We start from the raw sequence: 25778 nt of genomic DNA on the forward strand, positions 1-25778 counted from the left end.
AGGTGAAAGGCCTTGAGTTCTGTGCTACTTAAGATGCCTCTCAACTGTTTCATAATTAACTAATTAATGCTCAAAACACACCTGGGGCACTGTTAGTACTATTCCATCATTCCTTCTGAGTTATAAACACATTAAAGCTTTATGTGAAGTCATCAAGAAATGACAACATTGAAAATAAATCCAGGAATTAATGTCTGAAGTACCTGGAATTGATTGGTAGACTATCCTCCCCTGACCCCATCCTTCACATGCATTTGAAGTTCATGTCCCAGAATTTAAGAGGTACATTCTGATCTAGAGCTTATATAATGAGGTCATGAGGAGACAGAAAAGGATGAACTTTTTTTTTTAAAATACAGGATAGAGTTGCCAGATGAAATATGTGGTGCCCAGCTGAATTTGAATTTCAGATAGTTCCAGGACCTACATAAGGAACTGGCAACTTTTCATGACCATGTACCAGAGGAACTAGGCCTTTTTCCTATCGTATAATAAGATGGCGGGTACTAAAATCAGGTGCACACACAGGGAGAACACATGGCGGAGAGAACCCACTTCCCAGCTGTCATGCTGCGACTCTCAGGACGCCAGGCAGAAATGACCCATGAGCCAATGGAAATCAACTAAGATGTCACCTTTGCACACATGCAGTTTTTTGTCATCATGTGGACGGTGTTTTTTTTTACACACTAAGGATGAAAAGGCTTTCCACTGCAAAAACATGAGACACAGCTATTTTCCAGCCTAGCTACGTCCTTCGGTTTGGCAAACTCGTATCTGTCTTTCCTGTACTCCTTTATCACCCTGATCATTTAAATGACACTACTCAGCAGCAGCCGGTACTAGAAGTAACAAATATCACCCACTGTCTGGGGATTCAGAATAGCCTCTTAATATCCAATCAACAAGTCCTACTGACTCTTCTTTTTACATCTTCCCTAAGTTCTTTCCTTTTACATCCCCACAGCTTTTCTCTTTATTCTTTACCTCTTATCTACATTATCACAATAGCTTCCCAATGTCTAGGTTTCCAATCTCTTTTCCTCTAATCTACAGACTACATATTACTATCAGAGTGGTAAATAAAAACTGATCATATCACTTCACTTAAAAATCACCAATGTTTGGTCCAATGGAGCATTCCCATTCATCCTTCAAGAGCCGGTTCAAAAATTATTTCACCCAGGACCACTTTCCTTAAGTCTCCAAGGTAGTTACTCTCATCACCGTTTGACATCTTATCCATCTTTCAATCCCAATGTTTAGCCCAATGAGGTAGACAACAAACATTGCTTCAATGGTTATACACTTTTTTCTCTATTCCTTACTCCAGAAAAGGTCAGAAAAAGCTCAAAACTCAAGACCCCCAATAGAATAGAAAGAAAAATGTCATAAAGTTATGTAATGAATTCTTCACTTCTCTCTCGTATTTATTATTTTCTATACAATCCATTTTTTTAATTTCAATTTCTGCACTGAATCACATACTTTACTTACCTAATGAGTACTTTCTCCTCATCTCCCAATTGTGAAATATTAAATGAAACATTCTCAATGGTCGGAGAGAATTAAAATATTGTCAATTCTGCAAATTATAATATCTCCACTACATTGTAAGTTTGGGGATAATTTTACCAAACACTCTAAGTAGACACTGAAGGCAGTACACTGTAGGAGCCTAGAGTCATCATGCACATAAAAATGTTTCAGAGTAACAATGCTAGGTCTGCTGTATTTTCAATTGAAAGCCTTTCTACCAATGAATGGTTCATAGACTTGTCTGTAACTTGCTATGCTATAGCTAAGCTATCTCTGGCACCAAGAACACTTATACTAGCACATCTGTAAGGTTCCCTTCTGTATGCAAATTCTGATTCCATTTTTCCTGCATGTATAATTTGCAAGTAAAATTTGAGTATTTTGCATAACCAGACATTATTAAACAGGCTAGTGAAGACAGCTTTCCAGGCACTTCATATTCATTCTTATCTGGCTTTGTTTGCGACAATTTTCTCTGCGTATGTAATACCCCCACCACTTGGTCTCGTGAAAGTAGGCATCCCTGTATGTGCCTCAAAATCCAATAAATATGTGCACAAAACCCAATAAAATCAGAGCTTCACTTCATTTCTGCTGACTTTGAGGATTTGGAGATTTAAGAATATGAAGAGAAATCATGTCTTTAATTGTGCTTTCTATTATGCTAGACTCAACAAATTGAGCACTCCAGGATTCACCTTAAAGTGAGGCGGTTGCCTATAATTTTTGAGGGTACTTTCCAGTTAGTTATCTGTGACTCCATGACTATAAACACATTATCTGTCAGTCATCCTGCAGTTTGCTGATGATCACCAGGGAAAAACTGAAAGATTATTCATTGCTTAAAAAAACATTAAGGCATGTTTTAGTAGCAAGTAGGTTAGCAGCAAATATGTTAATATATGATGGGCAGCATATTATTAATCAAAAGATGGTTGTAACTAAGAGTAAGAAACTGGAGTCTCTAGAACTATAAATATAGTCAAAGTCAATGCTATTTAATGGTGCTATTTCTTTATAAAGATAAATCTTCTTTAAATGTTATTTTAACATAAACTTTTTGGAAAGCTAAGAGAAATCTGCATGAACACAGATACAACAATTTTTTTTCTCTAAGTAGATGTGTAAGATGTGTATATCTAAGTGGAAGAAATCTAATTTGGGGACACAAAAGGCTTCCACTGGAAGAATGTTTAAAAAATAACTTGAAGTATGAAATGCCCTAGAAATGAAGAACAACAAAATAAAACAAAAACAGTGTGGGGGAATGAGCAAGTCAGAAATATTTCTTTTATAATGTTTTATCAACCACACGATTACTTTTTAGTTCACAGAAAATCAGGACTGCATAAATCTCGTCACGAAAAAATGTTTCCCTGCAACTGAGCTGAGGAATGTAGAGATGACACATGTCAAAGGTAAAAACATGTTTCTTTTTTCAAGCAGGAGAGATGGGTCACATGATGATGTTCTATTGCAACATCTTCATGGCTCCCTTGCCAAAGGGCTGATGTATATTTAATCACTTTATCTAATGGATGTGATTTCTCAAGTCACAGTTACCCATTAGGAAAGCTCTGCTCTGGTTCAGCTGGGCCCTCTGATTACATTTCCTGACACTGTGGTTTCAGAGAGGCAGAGCTAGTGGAGAATTCCCTGGGTGATCCACCTGTCTTTGCTATGGACAAGCGGATACAACAGGAGCGGCTAAGTCATTAGGTTTGGGGGCTGGGGAGAAAAACCACGTGGATTCACAATATCTAAACCTTTTCAGCCAGGTGCCCATATGTTTAACTTTAATTACCAGAGAATAAATCTTTCTTTCTTTCTTTCTTTCTTTCTTTTCTTTCTTTCTTTCTTTCTTTCTTTCTCCCTTCCTTCCTTCCTTCCTTCCTTCCTTCCTTCCTTCCTTCCTTCTTTCTTTCCTTCTCTCTTTCTTTCTTCCTTCCTTTCTTTCCTTTTCTTCAAAATGCCTTGTTCTTCTTAATTACAAGGGGAACAAATCTTATTCTGGAGTTTTAAACAAGTACTATGAAGCACATCATCAGTATACCTGATACCACCTAAGGACATATTTATAAGTGAAATAATACAGTGACACTTAAAAAGTCTTTTATTCCAGTACAATGTGTTATAGTGTTTTTTACTGTTGTAAGACACAGAAAAAAAAAAAAGTATATAAATAAACGTGTATTATATATATAGTCTAGCTCCATTATAACTGATTATATTATATTATTAAATTATATATATCTACTATGTCACAAATACTTTCTACGGTTCTTCTTCTGCATGTTCTTAAGCAACATGTACAATGTTGAACATATATTGACATGACTAGAAAACAAACCTTATACCTGCAAGATGGGAAAAAACTGCTCACTTGGAATGTTGGTACATTTCTTACTATAATTTAACAGATTATCAGTTCTACACAGTCCTACTTTAGATAGCTTAATAGAAAATGTAAAATAGATAAATCCATATTGATTTAATGATGTACTTTTAAAGACTGTCCTACTCAAAAATACTTACATGGCTGATGTGTATTCCTTTGCTCTGAGACAAGAAATAAAGCATCTAAAATATGATCTAAATAAGTGAAATTCAAAAAAATGAAACACCATGGCACATTAATGATGATAACTTTTTTAAAAAAACCTACCATAAGAGCAGAGCACAGAAAGACTGAAACTAAGAAACCAAATAATGCCTTAGCAAGGACCTTATGTCCTACACTGAACTAAAGGAGTATTTAGGAAAGCAATCCTCAATCACAAATTATTAATCATTAACTAAAATACATGTGTTGCTGTTATTAAATGTATCTTCATTAGAATTTTAATGAATTCATTAAAAATATTCTGCTTCAAATTTTTAAATTTTTCTCTCTAGTTACAATAATATTGTAAAATATTCTATTATATCTTATCAAAATACTTTTGCCCCCGCAATTATAAGAATATGGTCAGACTTTCAAACTTAAAAAAAGGGAAGAAACTCCAAATAGAGCCTATTTGAGGAATTTGAGCCTTCCACCTGAAAGGGGGCTTCAGGTTTCCATACTGCTCTGTTCTGTTGCCTCCATCAATTGAAAATTGGGTGTCATTTCTGGGCATGTGAGATGGGCCACATTAGTGGTTTTCAATTTAGGTGTATCAGGGGTTGTTAGAAAAATGAATTATTTTCTCTAACCCAAGATTTAAAACTGTTAAGGACCCTATCGTTCCATTTTTATCTATCTTTCTTACTGAAGCACCACAAGATTTCTTTTGAGAAAAAAAAAAAAAGAGTTGTGCTACAGAAAATGCTGGAAAGTATTTAGTTGGGTAGTACCAAGGAAGTTTGGATCAGTTATAATATTCATTCAACGTGCAAGAGATCCTGCCTTTACAGTGGGAAATTCAATGACCTTCCTTGCTAAAAAAAATTCTTCTATAGCTGACCACTGCCTGCAGGATAACCTGCCATGGCTTTGGTTTGGCACAGAAAGCTTTTCTTAGCCAGGTGCCGACAGCTTCTTTTCCTCTCCTGTGTGCATCTACATTTCAGCTACATCCCTCTGCATTCCATTTCCCCAAAGGGCAGCCAGATTGTTTTATGACCCCTGCCTTCTCAGGCTGCTCCTTCTATTCAGTTTCAACTACCATGGTCATCTGGGTACTCACTTTTAATATTCAGTTCAGCACCTGTTATATGAAGAGCTCTGATCTCATCTCCTACCTTTCCTCCCTGAAGTACAAATTTAACTCTTTATCAGCTTCTCCTTCTCTCATCTCTCCTGTCTTGGACTCCCAACTACACCCTAGTACAGCTTTTCATCATATTTCTTATAATGCCTCATTTCTTTCATTAGTTGTCACGCCTGTCTTCTTCAGCTAGACTCTAAGTTCTTCAGACAGGAAACCTGTTCTAGGTATCTTTTATCACTAGCATATTGCATGGTATCTACATGTCATAGGAACCTGCTGAACGCTTGATGAATGACAACTTCTCCCAACCCCAGTACAGGAAGAAGCAAGCACCTTGCCTTTAATGTAATGTATAATATGTCACACTGATTTGTAAGTGAATTTCAATTATTATTTAGTGAAATTACTTACGAGTTTTCAATATTTTGAGAGTATCTTCAAATACAGTAATCAATAGCTATCATGTCACTGACTTAACATCAGAAACTTTAAAAAAAATATGGCACTCTCAATTTTTCTTTTTCTCCTCATTTGAAAAGTTAAAACACATTCAGAAACAAAACAATTCCTAACCTTATATGTAGCCTGATGTGTGCAAGAAATGTAAAATTTCTGCTGTTATAGTCTGTTTCTCATTTTAATGATATCAAAATAAAAACTACTGCCTATCTGCTTGGGTTTAATCAAAGCAGTGTTCTAACAACCAAAAACAGTAAAGTTAACAGCCTGATCTGATAGATTAGAAGGGAGACCAATAAGGTGGACGTCACCTAATTAAATGTTAAAATTCTTCAATTCTGAATCATACGAGTCATGTATTGTCACAATCATACCAGTCACTCCTAAGAATGCATTAGGAATGTTTTTCCATTTCACCAGTGCTTAAGCACGCCCAAATTACAAATACTTCCATCTGAAACGTGTATGTGATTAACGACAAATCCCCAAATGTCTGGCTCTCTAGCAAAGTGATAACTTAATCGTTTTAGAAACTTCGGCACAGATAAAATATTGGTGATTAATTCTAACAAATTTTGCCATTAACAATGCAATGTACTTAAAATTTTTAAGTAAATAGCAGAGCCAAGTTATACAGAAAATATTTTATTATTGTTAAATCCAATATACAATATACTTTGAAGAACGTTATGCATGTAACTAATTTAAGGTTATTAATATACTTGAATATAAATATAGCAATTTTCATTGGTAGAAAATTTAGAAAATATTGAAAAGCATAATAAAGATTAAAATGAAATTAACCTATTCAGGAAAAATCACTGATGATATTCTGAAGTGTTTGCTTTATCTTTTTATACATATACATACAGCCAAAATGCTTTCCAGAAAGGCTGTAAAAATTTGCCTAGGAATGAGCTATTCACATAGTCCCTGGAGCAGGTCTGAGGCTGAGAGAGGGTGCTCATTTTGCCTCGACTGGATTCATCCAATTTAACCTATGCCTTTCCTCTTTTCTCAGTGTTTGGGTCACGTACCTCCTCAGATCTTCTGTATAACCTTTTTTGCATTTGGAATTTCTGTAGAGTGACATTTCTTTAATTCAGATGACTCCATTCTAAACAAGGGCTGGTAATAATATTATATATTTTTATACACATTTTGGTTCACTAAACACTTTTACCTGTATCATTCATTCATTTAAATTCATTGTAGACGTATTTTTGAGGATATGATATTTGATTACAACCCTAAGCGTCAGAGCAATTAGTAACTCCAAGAATAGAATACTTTTAAGTTGAATAGTTGGGTCAAAACTACAGGTTTATGACTCTTTCCCCCTAAATAGCATTCTTATATTTGTTTTTGAAGACTAAATACAGCCACAAAACTCAAAGGTATATATAATGAAAAGTAATTCTCCCTCGCCCTTGTTTCCCAGGCACCCAGACTCCTACCCTGGAGGGAACCACTGGTACCAATCCCTTGTGTATCCATCTACATGTTTTTATAAACACATAAATACCGATTAACTTTTCTTTTCACACAAATAATACCCTATATACACACTGCTTTACGTTTTGCATTTATCACTTAAAAATATGACCTGGAAATATTTCCACAGTAGAATGTATAGAGCCACCACCTCTTCCTTCCAACAGTTTCATAAATTCTTACTGTATGAATGTGCCAAAATTATTTAGCCATTTCCCCTTGTAGAACATTTAGTTTTTTCACAAAGCTACAATGATTATCCTCTCATATACAGCTTCACAATATGGAACTATATTTGTGAGAAATGCCTGAAAGTGGAATTGCTGGGTCATAATTGTATCTATGTTTCTAATTTGGAAAAAGATAATAGTGCCAAAATACTTTTCATAGAGGTTCTATCAATTCATACTCCCCACAATATGCCAGGAATTGTTTGCACATAACTTCAACACAGAGTTTTATAAAAATGTTTTCATCTCTGACGTTTTGAGAAGTGGGAAATGACAACTTCCTATTGCCTAATTTTGCATTTTCTCTTATGAGTAAGGTTGGGGATCTTTTCCTATCCTTAGAAACCATTTGTTCTTCCTTTTCTGTGAGCTCTCTGTATACAGCCTTTGTCCATTTTTATAGTGGGCTATTGGTCTGTTCTTGCTAATTTAGGAACTCAATATAATAATGAAATTTGTTCTTTTTTGTGGAATAGGATGTAAACATTTTTAACACTTTGCTATTTTTCATTTCTTTGGGTTTATGGTGATGCTGCCCCTTCAAAAAATTTAGTTTTTTATTGAATTGAATTCACCAATCCTTTCTCTAATGGCTAGTGCATTTTATATTACCTTAGAAAAATTTTCTATCTTAAGATTTTGAAAAAATGCAACGTTTTCTTCTAGTAATATTTTTTCCTTGTGGTTTATATTTTATATTTTAAATATTTTATTCATTTGAAATCTATCTTGGGACTAAGTTGTAAGGTAGCAACCTGAGTTCATCTTTAGCCACATGGCCATCCAGCTGTCCCAGGGACACCTATTAAATAATATTTCCCCACATCTGCTTGAGATGCCACCTTTCTAATTCTCATATGTAATCTGTCTATTTCTGGACATTATATTTTCCTCCATTGCATTATGTATTATACCAAGATTACACCATTTTAATTACTCTAGTTTTATAAAATCATTTAATATCTAATGGGGTTAGATATTCCAATCAGATATTACTCTTTCTTCTGTATATTGTCCTAGCTAAGTAGACTGTTTATCTAATCTCAAAGAATGAAAATTCTATTTTTATTTTCATTGGGATTGCAGTAAGTTTATATGTTAACTTAAAAAGAATGGTCCGAGGATGGAAGATGCCTTAGAGGACTGGGGCGGGGAGGGTGGGGGGGACTCGAGGGGGGGGAGTCAAGGAAGGGAGGGAATACAGGGATATGTGTATAAAAACAGTTGGTTGAACTTGGTGTACCCCCCAAAAAATAATAAATAAATAAATAAAATTAAAAAAAAAAAAAGAATGATCATCTTCCTATGCTATACCTCCTTCACTTAATACCTTTTCTTTAGATCATAAACACAACGTATGCCATCATAATAAGAAAAATGGGCTGAGCTGGCTACCCACTTTAAAGCCCCTAATGTTAAGTATAGGTATATCATCTATAAATTAAATATAATAATAATCATTTTAATTGTTTTCTGATTGCTGAAATCCTACCATTGCATATTTAGCACCATGTTAATTATATCAATCAATTATTAAAATGACTATTATTTCTTAAAGATGTATAATTTGGGGGGTGACAAATACTTCAAAAGAGTAGCTCAGTATTCCATGTCCCCAAATCAAAGCGTTTTCACGACATTTTATAGTGTTTGATCAACTGATACACAAAAAGTTTTAAGGACTGTGTGTGATAACTTTACACCAAAAGTAGCAGACAGATAGGGATTTATTTCTAGACTCTTTGATAAGGAAAATTATTGAAATATTGTGATCTGGGTCTTTCAGAACAGCCTGTGAGGATTATCTATGTTATACTTTAAGATAGAAGTTGTCTCCATGCATAGGCTTACAAAATACAGTACTCCTCAAATTTATAAGAAATTAAAGTTTATGATCTCAAGAAGTATATTACTTTGAGGGAAATTAAGATTATTGTCAATGATTGCTGGCATCATTTTTAAAATATGTTTAAATTTGAAATTTTTAAAAGAAAATTCATGTGGTCCCATTTATATGTGATGTATGAAGGAAAATGGGAAAAGGTTTCTTTGCTCACATGAAATTTTCCCTATTAGCTAGAATTAACACTTTCCTGAGAGCACAAATCATCACAAACTTAGGTAACTTCTTGGGTCACTAAAGTATGGCTGCAGAAGAGGTCCTAACCCTTTTTATAAAGTGTTGTATAGAGGGTACACTTCTACTATGATTATGCATGCACCCAATTCCCCAAAACATCGACATGGTTTTGGAGAAAGGGCAGAATACCTTTGGTGCCAGGCAGGGTTAGGTTTGATTTCCCTGATTATAACACATAAGTAGCCTTGTGACATTATGCAAATTCCTTACACATGAAGCAGGGAAAGTAGCTGTCTTACAAGGTTATTAGGTAAAATAGAAACAGTTTCTGAGCCTACCACAGTGCCTAGGCTAAATAAATATTAGCAATATTCACAGTTCTTAAATTTGTGGCTCCAGAGTGAGAAATCTCATCTCTACTGCTTACTAGCTTGTGCCCTTGGGCAAGTTTATTAACCTCTCTAAAGCTTAGTTTCTGCATTGGAAAACAGGGCTGAAAATGATTATCCAATAAGATCATTTTATGGGAAAAAATGAGACACTGCATTTTAAACATGAAGCACATTTCCTAGTACATTTTAAGTGTACAATACATTCTAACCATTCATTTAGCATATTTCCTGATAACACTGTAAATGCACAAAACACTCTAACCACTATTATGAGTGAGTTTTTCAACTAATTCTTATCAATTGATTTTGCACACTTAACGTTCTTAAGAAAGGAGAATAAATTTGGTTACTACATAATAGATAAAGCTTTGCATTTATCTACATAAAGAGACTTTTCTTCTTCAGGATATTTTAAAGATTAAAACTAAACTATGATCACTGTAAAACCAAAACGACACTGCTTTCTACCAACAGATGGCAATATATGTCACACAGTTATCTAGTCCCTGCCCGACATAAGGCTAATCAGTCCACGCAGTGTACACAGAATGTGTACATTGCTTTTAAGAGGTGATGAAAATTATTGAATCAATCAGGCTTGCTAAATGCAAATATACGAAGAGTGTTAAAATAACTGATGACCAAAAAATTGGAATCTGGTGAAAACCAAAGTGGAAATAATAAAATAATTGAAAGTGTCTAAGGAATGTGGCAAGTTCGAAAAAGATTAATCATCTGACAGTAGAAATGGTTTTTTAGGACTGAGAAATAGGTTAAAAATGCTGAGGGTAAGCAATAGCCAGCATGGTACAGAGAAATATTACTTACGAAAAAACAAAAAGGGAGAAATTTCTAGTAGGGGTCAGAGCATTATCCTTCATTAGTAGTGGATGCTCCAGGACCTAATGTTAAAGCAAGAGAAGGCTAGGTATTTGTTCAAGAAGGTAAAATCCAAGCACAGGGACAGCTGCTGCTGAAATATTTCTGGCAGTCCAGAAAGGGTTCAACAGACTCAAAGCCCTTTAACTCAATATCAGAACAAGTGAGTCAAGTAGCACACATGCCAAGAGATTCTTTGGAATATTTGTGGACATGATCAAGAAAAGTTGCTGTCTACTTAGAAGGTTTTTGATGTAGATATTTTTTTAGAATGCATAATGGCAGGGAAAGGAGGTCTTGTGATTCTAAAGAAACAGCTTATTTAGTGGAAGTTCATCTAGGGATGGTAAATAACCATGGAATAAATCACATGAGTTTACAAACAAGTCCTTTGCAAACTAATATGTCCATCAAACTAATACGTTCATCAAGGGAGGAACCTCCTGTGCTTCATACTTCTCTACTCTTTCTCGGAACTAGAGGCTATAATTATGGCAAGGCATTTAGCAGCCCTGACTTTAACCTGAGAATATGATGAAACCTACATAACACTGTTCAAAACGTACCCTCTGTGGAAAAAAGGGAACCCTCCCCACTGTTGGTGGGAATGTAAATTGGTATAGTGACTGTGGAAAACAGTATGGAGGTTCCTTAAAAAACTAAAAATGGAACTACCATATGACCCAGCAATCCCACTCCTGGGCATATATCCTGAGAAAACCATAATCCAAAAAGAAACATGTACCACAATGTTCATGGCAGCACTATTTATAATAGCCAGGACGTGGAAGCAATCTAAATGCCCATCAATAGATGAATGGATAAAGAAGATGTGGCACATATATACAATGGAATATTACTCAGCCATAAAATGGAATGAAATTGAGTTATTTGTAGTGTGGTGGATGGACCTAGAGTCTGTCATAGAGAGTGAAGTAAGCCAGAAAGAGAAAGACAAATACCATATGCTAACTCATATACATGGAATCTAAACAAATGGTACTGATGAACCCAGTGACAGGGCAAGAATAAAGATGCAGATGTAGAGGATGGACTTGAGGACACGGGGTGGGGGGGGTGAAGGGGAAGCTGGGATGAAGTGAGAGAGTAGCGCTGACATACATACACTACCAAATGTAAAATAGATAGCTAGTAGAAAACTGCTGCATAACACAGGGAGATCAACTTAGATGGGTTATGACTTAGAGGGCTGAGATAGGGAGAGTGGGAAGGACTTGTGGGAGGGAGGGCGTATGGAGATATATGTATAAATACAGCTGATTCACTTTGTTATACACCAAAAACTCACATAACAGTGTAAAGCAATTATACTCCAATAAAGAGCTTAAAAAAATAAAATGTTCCCTCTTTTGAGGTGGTTGTTGTTTAAAAGATATTCAGAAGATGAAGGGTATGGCTGTTTTTAAACAGGGATGAATTAAATGTATGATATTATTTCTTTCTGCCATTTTTAGGCAGGATTTTCAGACTCTCATAATAAATGTAAATAGGCTTAGAACAATCGAGAAAATTCCAGATTAGGTAGTAGCCAAAGAGTAACAAGTAAATGGGGAGAAAATAATTCCCATCCTTCTTCAAATTTATATTCTAGTAGATATCTGACCAGAAGATTTGGAATCTGAGATGAGTTATTAGACAAAAAGAGTATGTAACAATCCAATGGCAAAAGTGCTTCCCGGGTTTTATTTCTTTCAGCTATTGTTCTAAGTAATGCATGACTTTCATGACAATATAAACTGTACACAGTGACCCTGAGTTTCTATAAATAGTCACCATTTTTCATTTGCTGGTATCTACCCAAGGGAAAGGTGCTGCTAACAGGGCTTAACCTCCACAAGGACCATCTAATGGAACAGAAATATGTGTGGTACAAACTCTAATCTTCAAATGTCAGTTCTCAGCAGCAAACTCTTCTAAAAACAATTCTAACAAGACTGATAGAAAAATTAGTGTCTTCACTAGGAATTAAGGGAAAGGGGAAAGGTGATTGTGAACTTGTTTTTTATTAAAATGAATCTAAAATTCTAAATAGTAGAGGTCATTGATTTACCAAATATCTAAGGAAATAAGATAGTCTTTTATTTTATTCATTTACTCATTTGTTTATTCAATCAAGTAGTACTGAGAACTCACTCTGTGTAAAATATTATGCTGTGGTTGGAGGGGTTATAACTGTTGCAAGACAAAATTCTTGCTCCATTTAATCATATCATCTAATACCTAGGATCAGGATATAAAGAGCTCCTGACTCCATTAACTAGTTAGTAAAGAATCAGAATAAACTACATAGGAAGGGACTAAGCCCAAACGTTTTTCAATAATAAGACTGATCAAAAGGATGAATGAACCCAATCAGAGACTAGGAACATGTGAATATATAACATTCTCCCTGTGCTAGGAATCCCTTTATGTTGCTACTACAGTCTTTCAATAATTCAAGCATTTTAATCCTAGCATGCAAGAAAGAAAAAGTGAAATGGGGGTTACTGAAAGGAAAGGTAAATATTCAGAGTAAGGAATACTGAACTAAAAACCAAACTTCTGGGAGAGACAGGTGAAGGGAAGTTGAAGACTCTTAGACTCTATAACGTCTACAGGAATGGAAGAAAATAATCAACAATGGATCACTGACCTAAACGTAAGAGCTAAGACTATAAAACTAAAATAAGGAAACACACAGGTAAACCTGTAAGACACTGGATTTGGCAATGATTTCTTGGATATGGTGCCAAAAGTACAGGCAGCAAAAGAAAAAGATAAATTGGATTTCATAAAAATTAAAACTTTGGTGTGTCAAAGGACATTGTCAGAGAATACAAAGACAACCCAGAGGACAGACATAATATTTGCAAATTGTGTATCTGATAAGGGATTAATATCCACAATATATAAAGGACTCTTAAACTCAACAACAAAAACAAACAGCCCTATTCTAAAATGAGCAAAGGACTTGAATAGACATTTCTGCAAAGAAAATATACAAATGGTCAATATGCACATGAAAAATATTCAACTTCACTAATCATTAGGCAATTCAAATCAAAACCACAGGGAGAGCCAACTTCACACCCAGCAGGATGGCCATTATTTAAAAAGAGAGAAAATAAACGTTAGTGAGGCTGTAGAGAAATTGGAACCATTACGCATTGCTGGTGGGGATATAAAATAGTGCAACCACTGTGGAAAAGAGTATGACAGTTCTTCAGAAAATTAGTTATAGAATTATCCTATGATCCTAGCAACTCCACTTGTGGGTACATACCCAAAAGAATTAAAAGCAGGGACTCAATGAGATATTTGTACAACAGTGTTCATCACAGCATTATTCATAATAGCCAAAACACACAAGCAACCCAAACATTCATTAGTGGAGGAATGGATAAATAAAATGTGGTACATACATACAATGGAATACTATACAGCCTTAAAAAAGGAGGAAATTCTGATACATGCTGTAACATCAATGAGCCTTAAGAACATTATGCGAGGTGAAATAAGTCAGACAAAAAAGGACAAATATTGTATATTTCCTCTTACATGAGGTACCTGGAATAGTCAAATTCATAAAGAAAGTAGAATGGGGGTTAGGGACGGGGGGAATGGAAAGCATGATGAACTGTTATTTAACTGGTATAGAGTTTCGGTGTGGAATGATGAAAAATTTCTGGAGATGGATGGTGGTGTGGGTTACAAACAACGTGAATGGACTTAGTGTCCTGAGTTGTACACTTAACAACGGTTGAAATGGTAAATCTTATGTTATGTATATTTTACCACAAAAGAATTCTTTTTTATTTTTTAATTTGCAAAAATTTGCTGAAAACTGTAAGGAGGAGAGTCAGGCAGATACCAAAGTCATGGCAGTTAGCGGGTCAACCACAAAGGGATTCAGATATGCTTCTCTGGTATCTATTTAGCCAGGCAGGACTCCTTTATATGTATACGCAGTATCATTACTTCATGAGAAATAATTTGCACAATATACATAAAAATTAATCAAAACATGCAAAATATTACTGTTCTTTCACCATGTTTTAATTTCCAGAATTTAAACATTTAAAGACACTCTCAATTGTAACCGCTGTCATATTAGCCCTTCTTTCCTCAAACGGCTTCCAAGAATCTAATCTATTACAGATGAGAAAAGAATATAAAACATTTACATATAAAGCACAAAAAAATGACTAATAGATTAATTTTGTATGGAAATTAGGAGTTTCCCAATCATATATTTAGATTGTGTGGTACCCACATCCAGAATGGGATCCCGTTTTTAAAAAAAGCACACTTCATCCCTTCCCAAAGTCTGTCCTCTGTCAGTCACTGCAATGTTGACATCACACAGACCTCTAGGCAGACGTCGTAATCTTCTTCAAATTAAGAAAAGGTCCTCATCTTCTACCACTTTCCAGCTTGCTCTCTGCACTTCAGTCATACTGACTTCCTTGCTGTTCTGTAAACAAATCAAATATGCCTAAGGGCTGTTGCAGTCGCTGCTTCTTGCGACTGGAATCATTTTCCTGTGGCTTAGCTGCCTCCCTCACTTCCTTACCTCCTTCAGGTCTCTGCTCAAATAGCACCTCTAAAAGGCTGTTCTAACCACCCTTAATAAACAATGCCTCCTTCCCTCAATTTTCTCTGTCCTGCTTTATTTTTCCTCACAGTATATAGTATAATACAAGGTCAGGAAGTGGTGAACATTTGTTTATTGAGTCACTATCTGTCTCAAAACTAGCAGGAAACCGCCATGTTTTGTTCAATGCTGAATGTACAGTATCTACAATAGTGTCTTGAACAGCTACTCAATAAATATTTGCTAAAGGGAGTGAACAAAGGAAGAGGGAAGGAAAGAAGGAATTATCATTAAGTTTCAGAAAACATACAAATGCCAGGAATAGTGAGGCTGAGAACTCTAGGAACTGACCTGGAACAACTCAGCAGCTCTTCACCACTACCCTTTGGGATCTCTGCCAGGTCCTCCCTCCCCACAAACCTCAATGGCACTGATACCAACTTGGATTCGAATTCCTGACCCACACATTTTGGAAGCCAACCAGATAGGGCTTAATGATTGATCATCAGCTCAAGACAAATCAGCTGGAAATTTTAGTTTGAATCTTTTTTTTTTTTTTTTTTTTTTTTTTTGCTATCTGATTACCAGTCCACCTCTTAAGCAAATCCTCCAAAAGATAACTTACTTTTAGAAAAAGATTTGGGCTTCAGTCTTTTTAATGCATCAACTTGAGTACATGTCAAAATATTTTGGCTCTTTTATGCAAAGAAGGCTAAATGTTGTCATTTAGAATTGATGAACCCAAACTGGGGCAGAAAATAAGCAAGAATGCTGTTCCTTCCTTGAGTAAGAAGTAAGAAATATGAATTTACCTAGTAAGGATAAAAAGCTAGGCAAGAGAAGCATAAATTATTAAATTTTTGTTAACTTATTCCTCCTATATTCTTAGAAAGTATTCAGTTTCAGCAAAAAAGCTATTTTTAATAAAAGTCGAGCACACGGTTGTGTAATAAGTATGTATCACTCGCTCATGAAATATGTATTAAGAATGACTGCACGAATGGCACCCTGCAGGGCTGCCAATATGAACAAGTTACGGTCTCTACTCTTAAAACCTTAATAGTCTAGCAGATAAGCTGCCAATCCACAGTCATCATAACTGACTGAGATATATAGAACTCAGGGGTCCAAGTTCTCATGATTTTTATATCCCACTCAAAGGACAGCATCTAAGTAGATAATAGTTATTAAAAGAAAATCATTTGCCTTAAAAATTATTGTAAGTATCATATAAAATAAATTCTTTTTCCCCAAATGTTTTAAAACCCTTAAGAGTAAGCACCCTGAATCACTGATATTAAAGAATCACTGTAATTGACATAAATCATTGATTTTTTTTCTGTGACAAGAAGTACTAAGCTTTAGGTTAGGACATAAGAACACTTTAGATGAACACTGTCTTCTTTCCTTACCCTGCACAAGATCACTTTGCTTTCTCTCTTTCTCCATCCCCTAACACCCAGGATTTCATAGATACAGCTCCACTCCCTGTTTCTACTCCATTTCATAACTCACAGCTGAATGCACCTGCTCCGAACATTTCACAGACATACCGCTTACAATGACACTACCCCTCTTCTTTCCATTTTTGTCCATCTTGGGAAAATCTCCTTTTCTATCTTGATTCTCTCATAATAAAACAAACAAAACATTCTAATTGTGGCCAACTCAAGTCAGAGTAATACAGGGATACCCCTAGACCAAGAAAGCAAAGTTATTCAATGTCTAAAACAACCTCAGAAACACATTTCATAATATCATACTGTCTTCAAACTTCTACCTAAATCTCAATTTCAGTTTAATACAAATGCACGGCCCAAGAATCAGTACTGAAGACAAACATTTCAACAACTTTCAACCTTTCTTCTTGTTCTATACAGTTGTAATCACGCAGTTTGCTATGTTTCATTGCAAATGTAGATTCTTTCAGCTCCACTATGGGTTAAAAAGGCTTTTGTGGTAACCAGGTGTATCTGTGAGGGATATCTGCAAGTGTAGTCTTGGGATAAATAAGATTTTATTTCCATTAAGAGGAATATATATGTTACTCAAGTGTAGTAAACACGGTGCGTCTTTGGGAAGGTTAGGTAACTTCTGAACCTTAGTGTTTTTTCACCTCAGAGGGTGGTTGTAGGGATTTCAAAGGCGCATTTGCAAATCCCTTAATGTACTGCTTGGCATAAATGAGACCCTAACACACAAAGCTGTTAAATCAATGTTATTATCAGTAATATTAACAAGATGTAAATTGTACTGTCTGTATTTTCCCTTACGGCAGTGTACCCGTTATATATTCATTTTCTGTCTTCATGATATTGCCCTGGCCAACCTCTTAGTATTCTGTTATTCTTTGTATCTGAGCAAAAAATATGAAATGCTAAAGAAAACAATAAAAAACAATTTAATGATTACCCTTAATTTGATGATTTGCTTTACAAAATTTGGATTTTTGTTAATGTATCACCAATGAAAGTAAATGAAGGGACATATTGGCAAGTATTTCCCTCAAGTTCAGACATTTTATTTACTGATTTAAAAATTTGAAGTTATGTTCCTGATGACTGAATTACTAGAGTAAGTTTGATTTCATACATAGGTGAGACATTTCATATGTTCTTTTAAAAAATTCCTATCAAAGTAGACATTACTTGTTGTAAGATGCACTAATAGGACATCTGACAGGTCACCTCCACTGAACTGCTCTCTGTTAATGCAGAATTCTGATAGGTCAGGTTCAAAAACATAAACAAAATGTAACTGGATGGTTAAATTCTTGATCTTTGAATGTCTCTCCTATGTTTTCCTACTGATAAGTTTTTACATACTTCATATAAACTCTCTGTAATAGCCTATAGCTGAAAACTTTACCAACAGTGTTATAAATGGTATGGTCCTATGTTAGAGATATTATAATTATACTGTCTTCAAAAGCAGGGGAAACTGCATTATTACTATTCACTGAAACAGGACTGAAAGTAGAAGTAACAATGATAAACTTTAGATGCTGTACCATTTGTATTCAAAATATAATCAGAGTACATTTTAATTATAATATAGTTACCAAATGTCTAGCCAACATTATTGAACACCTCTTTATCATGAGTGAGACACTACAATGACTTCTGTGAATATATATATTTTAACCTAATTTGTGCAGCAACCCTGAGAGGTAGACACTACCAATTTTAGAACAAAGTTGCATTTGAGAAGTGAAAATATTTGACTAAGATCACATGTTCAGCAAGAGAGATATCTAGAAAAACATTTTTTCACTACCTTAATGTGAACACAAATTTAATCCTCTGTGCTTTTGACATGTTATAACAGCATTTTACAAAGATTCTGAACTATAGGAGGGACATAATATGAATTTTCAAAAAAGTTTCTCTGCACAGCCATTCCACAAACATTCATTCCTGAAAGTCTGTAAGATGATCTCATGGGATTGTAAGAAGCGTGCTCCCAGTTGACCCCTGAGGATGTCATTTCTTTTCTTCCTACTCGAATTACAATGAGCTGAGTTTGTCCAGGGTAACAAGGATGTATACGCATTATGTTGGGGATGAGGGCTGGAAATCATCACTTCAGCTTTGTAATATGTGTTCCATGAAAGGATCATCTATGACGACTGGTCCCATAAAATTCATCTAGAAAGAATGCTAACTTTATATCATCACCCAGAGAAAGTGAAAGCGTAATTTACCAGCAAAATATCCTATTTATTCTATTTAAAATGTACAGTTAGTAAACTATCCATACTCTAAGCCCTAAAGGAAGCACTGTCCATTGGACTTGAAAGAATAATCATTGAGTGGAGTTTAAGTAAATATGTAAGGGGATATTTCATTATCATGTAACACTTCTCTCATTTCCCCATTTTACTTTTATGTATGAATTTGTATATCTACTGTTTACTTCTATTTACTCCTTTTCCGAACTTCGAAATTATAGGCCCTGAAGAAGATGACATGTTTGTAATTACATTAGATTATAAGATATATAGTTTATGAGCAACTAATATAGTTGGCAAACACTACATCTAGTGAAATCACCCCTATTTTTAAAAAACAATCCGATGACACAGGGAGTTTGGTTTGGTATATAACACAAAGAAGATTTCATTAAACATCTATACAGAAATGTTTTGGTATTTATATTTTAATGTAGCTATCTAATCTTATTAATTCTTCTTTAGAGGCTCAATTTGCCAATTATTTGCTAATACTTTCACCTAATAGTGGGGCAAAATTTGTATTACTGGTATACAGATCAAATGTTTCAAAGATGAGATGTAAGAGAGAAAGGGAAAGAAAAAGGCATTCATTGCAGGGTAGACATGGTAGGTTAATGAATCCGTAAATGGACTCCCGCCCTCTAAGAGTGAACAATTTCCAAGTGAACAATCATAGCTGCAATTAAAGTTTTATCAGATTTTGATAAATGATTCAGACAGCTTTGTAAAAAATCCAAAGACACATTTTAAAGAAAGTTGTGATCAATAATGGCAGCCTCTCAAACACCTGACACAACAGAAGGAAAGCATAAAATGAATAGCAATGAAATTACAATTAAAGTAATGGTATATTTTAACAATAATAGATGGTATTTTTGGGTCCCGTTTACATCACTTTAAAAATCCAAAGGTATTCCATTTCCTGTATTAAAGAAGCAATGACAGAAGTTTTTCACTTAAAACACAGCTGTTGTTTTAAAGAGAAGAGAAAGTTATTTTCTCAGTGGGGCTAAAAAGATACAAGATCATTCAATTCTATACACAATGTCAACTCAGATTTGTTAGTGGCAGATGATGTTCAAGGCACTCCCTCCTCCTTCCCCTCTTTCACGGTCTGACATTTCTCCTCACCACTCAAGGGTTTCATTCCACCAAACTTCATTCTACCTTTACCTGCCAAGAGCTAATGGCTTTCCCTGTTGCCTAAAACCTTTTCCTTCTAGCTACAGAGAGAAGGAAGAGTAAGTTAAACCTCCAATGAAGAAATTTCAGTGTGCAGGATGGCAAGACACCAAAACTGCCCTCTCATGTTCCACAAAAGTAATGTACCCACCTTCTGTGAATGCTCTCCTAAAAATTCTCATATGAAAATCATTTTCATACAATCTTAGAATATCCACTTCATTATGACCTTGCCATCTTAAATAGTAATCTAATCCTACCTAGTCCTGAAGAAGGAACCTCTAATACCTCCATGTGGGAATTAGCTAATGCGGGCTGTGTAAAATGGGGACCCAACTTCAATTAGTGCACAGATGCACTCCAATACATTACACAACCACACTGTACCACCATCATTGCAAATTTAACAAAATCCCTGATGACAATTCATGAAACAGTTTAGTCCTTCAAGAAGAAACATGATTGCAAATTCTTTACCAAAAACAAACAAAAACAAATGTGGTTGGCTACTTCCTAGACAAAAAATATCATTAATTAAAGCTGACTGCCTAACTGAAAGCTAAATTTTCAACCAAATGTTAATAGCAAAATTACTTATTTGTTTCATATCTTTAAGTACAGTCTCAAAAAAAGAGGGGACTTATTGTCACACAAAGAGAGAGCGTGTGTGTGTGTGCGTGTATACATTCCAGTACAAATATGGCGCTCTTATTAACCAGCGTGAATTTTGAAGCCCATTGCCCTGCCCCAATAATAGTGATGGATCTTCCTGGATTAGTCCACAGCGTCTCTATGAGCCTTCCCTGGTGAACACTTTGCATTTGTGAGACAATTCGTCCCTTGCGTCTGGAATAAACATCAGTTTGGATCATGTGGGCACCCTAGCTATGGCCTCAGCCTCATTCGACTATAATTCCATCAACTGAGCCCACTCAAACAGGGACTCAAATATGAGTCCATATTTACTACAAAACAAGATTTTAAATTTAGTGATTACTAAGTAACCCTCAAATTTTGGTAAAAGATATATATTTAAAACCTAATAAGGTCATCTCTGTATATTAGGAGTCACTCACACTAATGACATACAGTCACTGGCTTATGCACGCCAATGTTTCTTCAAAATACATTTTATTCCAGTTGTGGTCACTGCCTTTCTAAGGGTGTGTTATAATCTACTTCCTTTGAACATCTTAATGCTTACACTGCGGAGAGATGGGAAGACATTCCAGGATATTTTAATTTTACCTCCTCACAATCATAGTACTGAGTGTAAACATACCAGACGCTCAACAAATAAAAAAGAAATTGAATCTTAAAATGCGTAAGTTTGCAGGGTTAGTGCACTCTATGGTGAAATAAGTCTTATCTTTGTACTTCATTATTTACATAAATATCTAGGAACCCCCTACTGCTTCACTGCAGGTACTGTTCTGGAAGCGAGGTCAACAATAAAAACATGGTGTCCATTCATTTGGAGCATTCTATACCCAAATCCACGAAACATCCAAATCCACAAGATACCTGCATGCTGTCATAAGCACTACGGAGGAATAAAACAAGGCAGCGAGACAGAAACTAACAGGTAACGGCCTACTCTTGACAAGGTGATCAAGAATGATCTCTGTGAGGAAGAGACTTTTGAGCTGAGGCTTAAAATCTGCAAACCAGTGAGGAATTAGAGGAAGGAATAGTCCAGGCACTGGGAACACTTGAAAAGGCCTCAGGGAGTGAAATTGCTTCCTGTGTTTCAGGTACTAAAAGACCAGAGTGGCTGGAGCATATAAATGAGTGGAAGATGGGCTCAGGGAGGTTGTAGAGGGCCAGATCAGAAAGTGAGCTGTATGCTAACAGAAGGAATTTGTTGTTAATCTGTTTCTGTGTGTCTGCGTTTATTCCTTTTTTCTACGTAGTTATGATCCGCTGAATGTTCTTAAGGAGAGGCATAATGGCATTACTTTGAAAGAAGGGTGAATCACAAAGGAGCAAACTATGGAAGTAGAGAGGTTAATGTGAAGGCTGTAGCAGGAGTCCAGGAAAATTAGAGTGATGCCACTAATTTGGTGCAGGGTAGATATAGAAAACAGGGTGGAAGAGGAACAGCCGGGAAGTATAATTGAACACAAATGCATTTGGGAGATAAGACTGAGAGATCTAAATATGGACTGGCTAGGAATGAAATGTCATGACGAGGAAGAGAAAGCAGTCAACACTTGGTGGATGCTGGAACCATTAATCCAGATGAGAAAGATTGGGGAAAAGGATCTGAGACTGAGTTTCAGAGAAAATCATATTACCATTATGACATTTAGAACAACCCATTCATATTAATAAACTTTAAGTTCCTTTACAAAGTTCAAAAAATAATATATAATTCTCCCCAGTACTTCACACTCTTTCACAAATCTAATAGGAACAGGTATTAGACACATATTAATTTTTACTATTCATGAAAAATGCAAGATACTATTTTTTTTCCAACAGAGAAAGTTGGTTGGTCACATTAAGTAAGGTGAATAGGACCCCACTGATTCCACACTTCTGAATTTCTTACTTTTTCTTTGCTGCCAAAAGTCTCCTCAGCAACAGGCAGCAAAAACACAGAAGCATTACCACGGGAGGGCTCCCATGATTATCTTCTCTGGTCCTGAGAGACACAGGCAGGAGGATGCTCTTGGCAGACAGCCAGACCTGACTCATCTTTTCTTCCATAGAAGCGTAAAGTACCCTGTAAAGCCCTGCCCTGCACTATAGGAATCATGGCAAACCATATACCCAGCTTTTATAAGAATATGTCACCATGTCCCACAATTGTACAATGGTTCACATTCGAAGGGCACCTCTAAATAGACAGATACTTTAAATACAAAAACTTATCTTAAGCAAAACTATTGTCAGTTGCCTAACATCCTTCATTATATCAAAAGCCGTATTTTGTCTAACATTTTGTTGTGAATAAGTTGTTCTAGCAATCATGATCATTCCATACACAGGGCTCAGATAAGACTAGCTTTCCAATAATTAATAAAATTTGGTAAAGATCCTATTGAACATAGTTTCTAAAAAAGTGAACTCTAGTTTAAATTTTTTTAAATGAGGGAAAAATGATTTGAAGACTTTTCAGTAAAATTGACTGTTTAATAATTGGACTTGGTTTGCAGATTATATACAGATAGGGTTTATTGATATGAAAGCAAAAATCATAAATATATATTTTAAATTACCAAGAGAAAGACAGACAGACAGACAGAACCTTTCTTCTGCCCATAGAGAAGCAGGGGAAATAGAAAAGAACATTGTGTTTCTGAAAAAACCCGAACCTTGGAACATTGACTTCACTCAACAACTGAAAATCCTTCATTCTTTTAAAAGCCTACCCTGATCTGGTCTTTATCTTGCTGGAGTGAGCTTTTTAAAACCTCCCCTAAGCTTCTCTCACATAAAAACTGCTCTTAGCTTCAGAGGAGATATAAATTACCTCGAACGCTGCAACTGAAAAAAAAAAAAAAAACCACTAAAATAATGAGAAATATGTTTGCTGTAATCACAAAAGTTGGCACAGAAGTTCCCAGTTTGTTCATCTCGCTTTGATCTTTTGCCTTTAACAGCAGTAACGAAAACAACTGTTTTCTTCTAAAACTGAACGACGGTTTCAGCTGAAGCCGATAAAAAGTTAAAACGATACTGAACCTCATCTGAATTTCACGATGAGGTGAATATTCGTTTGAAAAGAATAATAATACACTGCGTCGAGAAACGGGGTTAAGCAGCCGCGTCAATCATTCGTGTCTGTGCGCCGGGAAGGGGTGCGGCGCATCCTCCCGGGCCCACAGGTAGCGTCCGCTCTGCGGGTTCCGCACGCTCACCTTCGCAGATGGGGAAGAGGACACACGCCTTCCGCTCGGGAAGGATACGACTACCCCCCCCCCCCCCACCACCACCCGGAGCCGAAACCCACCCAACGACTCAGCTCGCGTAGACGGAAAGAAATCCTAGTAAACCGTGAGCTACAGATGCCTTGCCTTTCCACATCTTCAGAACCTGGCAGCAAACCCGCGCCGTCGAGGCTGGCCAAGGACCGGCCGCCTGCGCGGCTCCTCTTTGCCCGGCCGCTGGCACCTCCTCGCCTGACTTCTCCCCTCCCCGCTTCCCAGGTGGCGTCCACACCCGGCGGCCACAACCCGCGCGCGGCGACCGCGGGCACAGGTGGGTGTGGCGGCGGAGGCGAGCCCCGGCGAGAGGCTGGCGGCGTCCCTCCCCGCCGCGCCCGCGGAGCGACAGGAAAGGCACTTACTTGCGACCTTGCCCGCCGATCGTGGCCGCCCAGGGCGCCCGCAGGGTCTGGCTCCGGGGAGGGAGCGGGCTTCGGGGACCCCTCGTGGCCGCCGGCCCCTCTCCCCCAGCGTCCTCGCCGCGGCCGCTCCCTCCTTCTCCGGGCTCGCGTGGCCGAGCGGGCGCCTGCCGCTGCGCGCCGCCGGCCCCCGAGCCCGCCCAGCCCGCGCAGCTGGAGAGCAGACGCCCGCCGCGGGAGCCCAGCGACTGCCAGCCCGGCGCCCGCGCCCCTCCTTCCCGGGCGCGCCCAGGGAACCCGCCGCCCCGCCCCGGGGCTCCGGCCCCTCCTCGCTCCCCGCCCTTTCCCCAGCCCCGCTCCGCGCCGCCCTGCACGCCCGCGCGGGGCGCCGGGCGGGGACCCAGCCGGCGGTGATGGAGATGCTGCAGTGTCTCCACTGGGCGTTAGAAGGCAGAGGAGAGGAGGGGGTCGCACGACCGCGCACCCTCACCTACCCCATTGGGCGGGGCGTGTGTGTGTGCGCGCGCGCGTGTGTGTGCGCGCGCACGTGTGCAGAGGAGGAGGGTCGCACGACCGCGGACCCTCGCCTACCCCATAGGGCGGGGCGTGTGTGTGTGTGTGTGTGTGTGTGTGTGTGTGTGTGTGTGTGCGCGTGTGCGTGTGTGTGTGCGCGCGCTCGTGTGTGTCCAGCCGCCAGAAGAGCCCTTCCCTTATCTCGCTCCGCCCCCATCACCCCTTCCCTCCTTCCCGCTCAGCACAATCTGCCAGCGTTTCCGAGAAGCCACTAACTGTGGCTTGACGGGGAGCCGGAGAAAACTACGGGCAGAGGAGGTGGGGACCGATGGCAGAGGCCCAGCCAGTGCCTCCTGGGCCCTGGGCTCGGTGGATTCAAAACTGGGAATCGGTTCCTTCCCTGGGACTTTGCGCATGGAGGCTGGGGTGGTGGCGTGCAAGACCTGTCTCAAGGCTGCGATTTTCTTTTTCTTTTTTAGGATAGATCGGTGGGGTTGCCAAGTCTTCCAGGCAAGCAAAGAATGCATTTTCTTTCAGAGGCGGAGTGAGGACTCCAGGTTGCCGTGGGTGGAGAGGGGCACGTGGCGCAGAGGGTGCCTTCTTGGACCTGGGACCTGCTCATCTCGATGCACCATCAGTCATACAGGTTCTGACTTTCAAAGCTGGGTGCGAGCGATTGTGAAAAGAAATCTTCATAAAT

The 25778-nt window shown here is 37.6% G+C and overlaps 1 protein-coding gene across 1 annotated transcript in view; it reads right to left on the reverse strand.

Annotated features, from left to right (window-relative positions):
* SCN9A (sodium voltage-gated channel alpha subunit 9) overlaps nt 1-24643 on the reverse strand; it is a 172154-nt gene extending 147511 nt beyond the window's left edge. Inside the window, exon 1 of the mRNA XM_057745529.1 lies at nt 24569-24643. The gene's annotated coding sequence lies outside the window, so the exon portion shown is untranslated. The remainder of the gene's footprint in view (nt 1-24568) is intronic.
* Between the last annotated feature and the right edge of the window lie 1135 nt (nt 24644-25778).

This window comes from Hippopotamus amphibius, chromosome 8, assembly GCF_030028045.1.
Source record: "Hippopotamus amphibius kiboko isolate mHipAmp2 chromosome 8, mHipAmp2.hap2, whole genome shotgun sequence".
NCBI classification, from domain to species: domain Eukaryota; kingdom Metazoa; phylum Chordata; class Mammalia; order Artiodactyla; family Hippopotamidae; genus Hippopotamus; species Hippopotamus amphibius.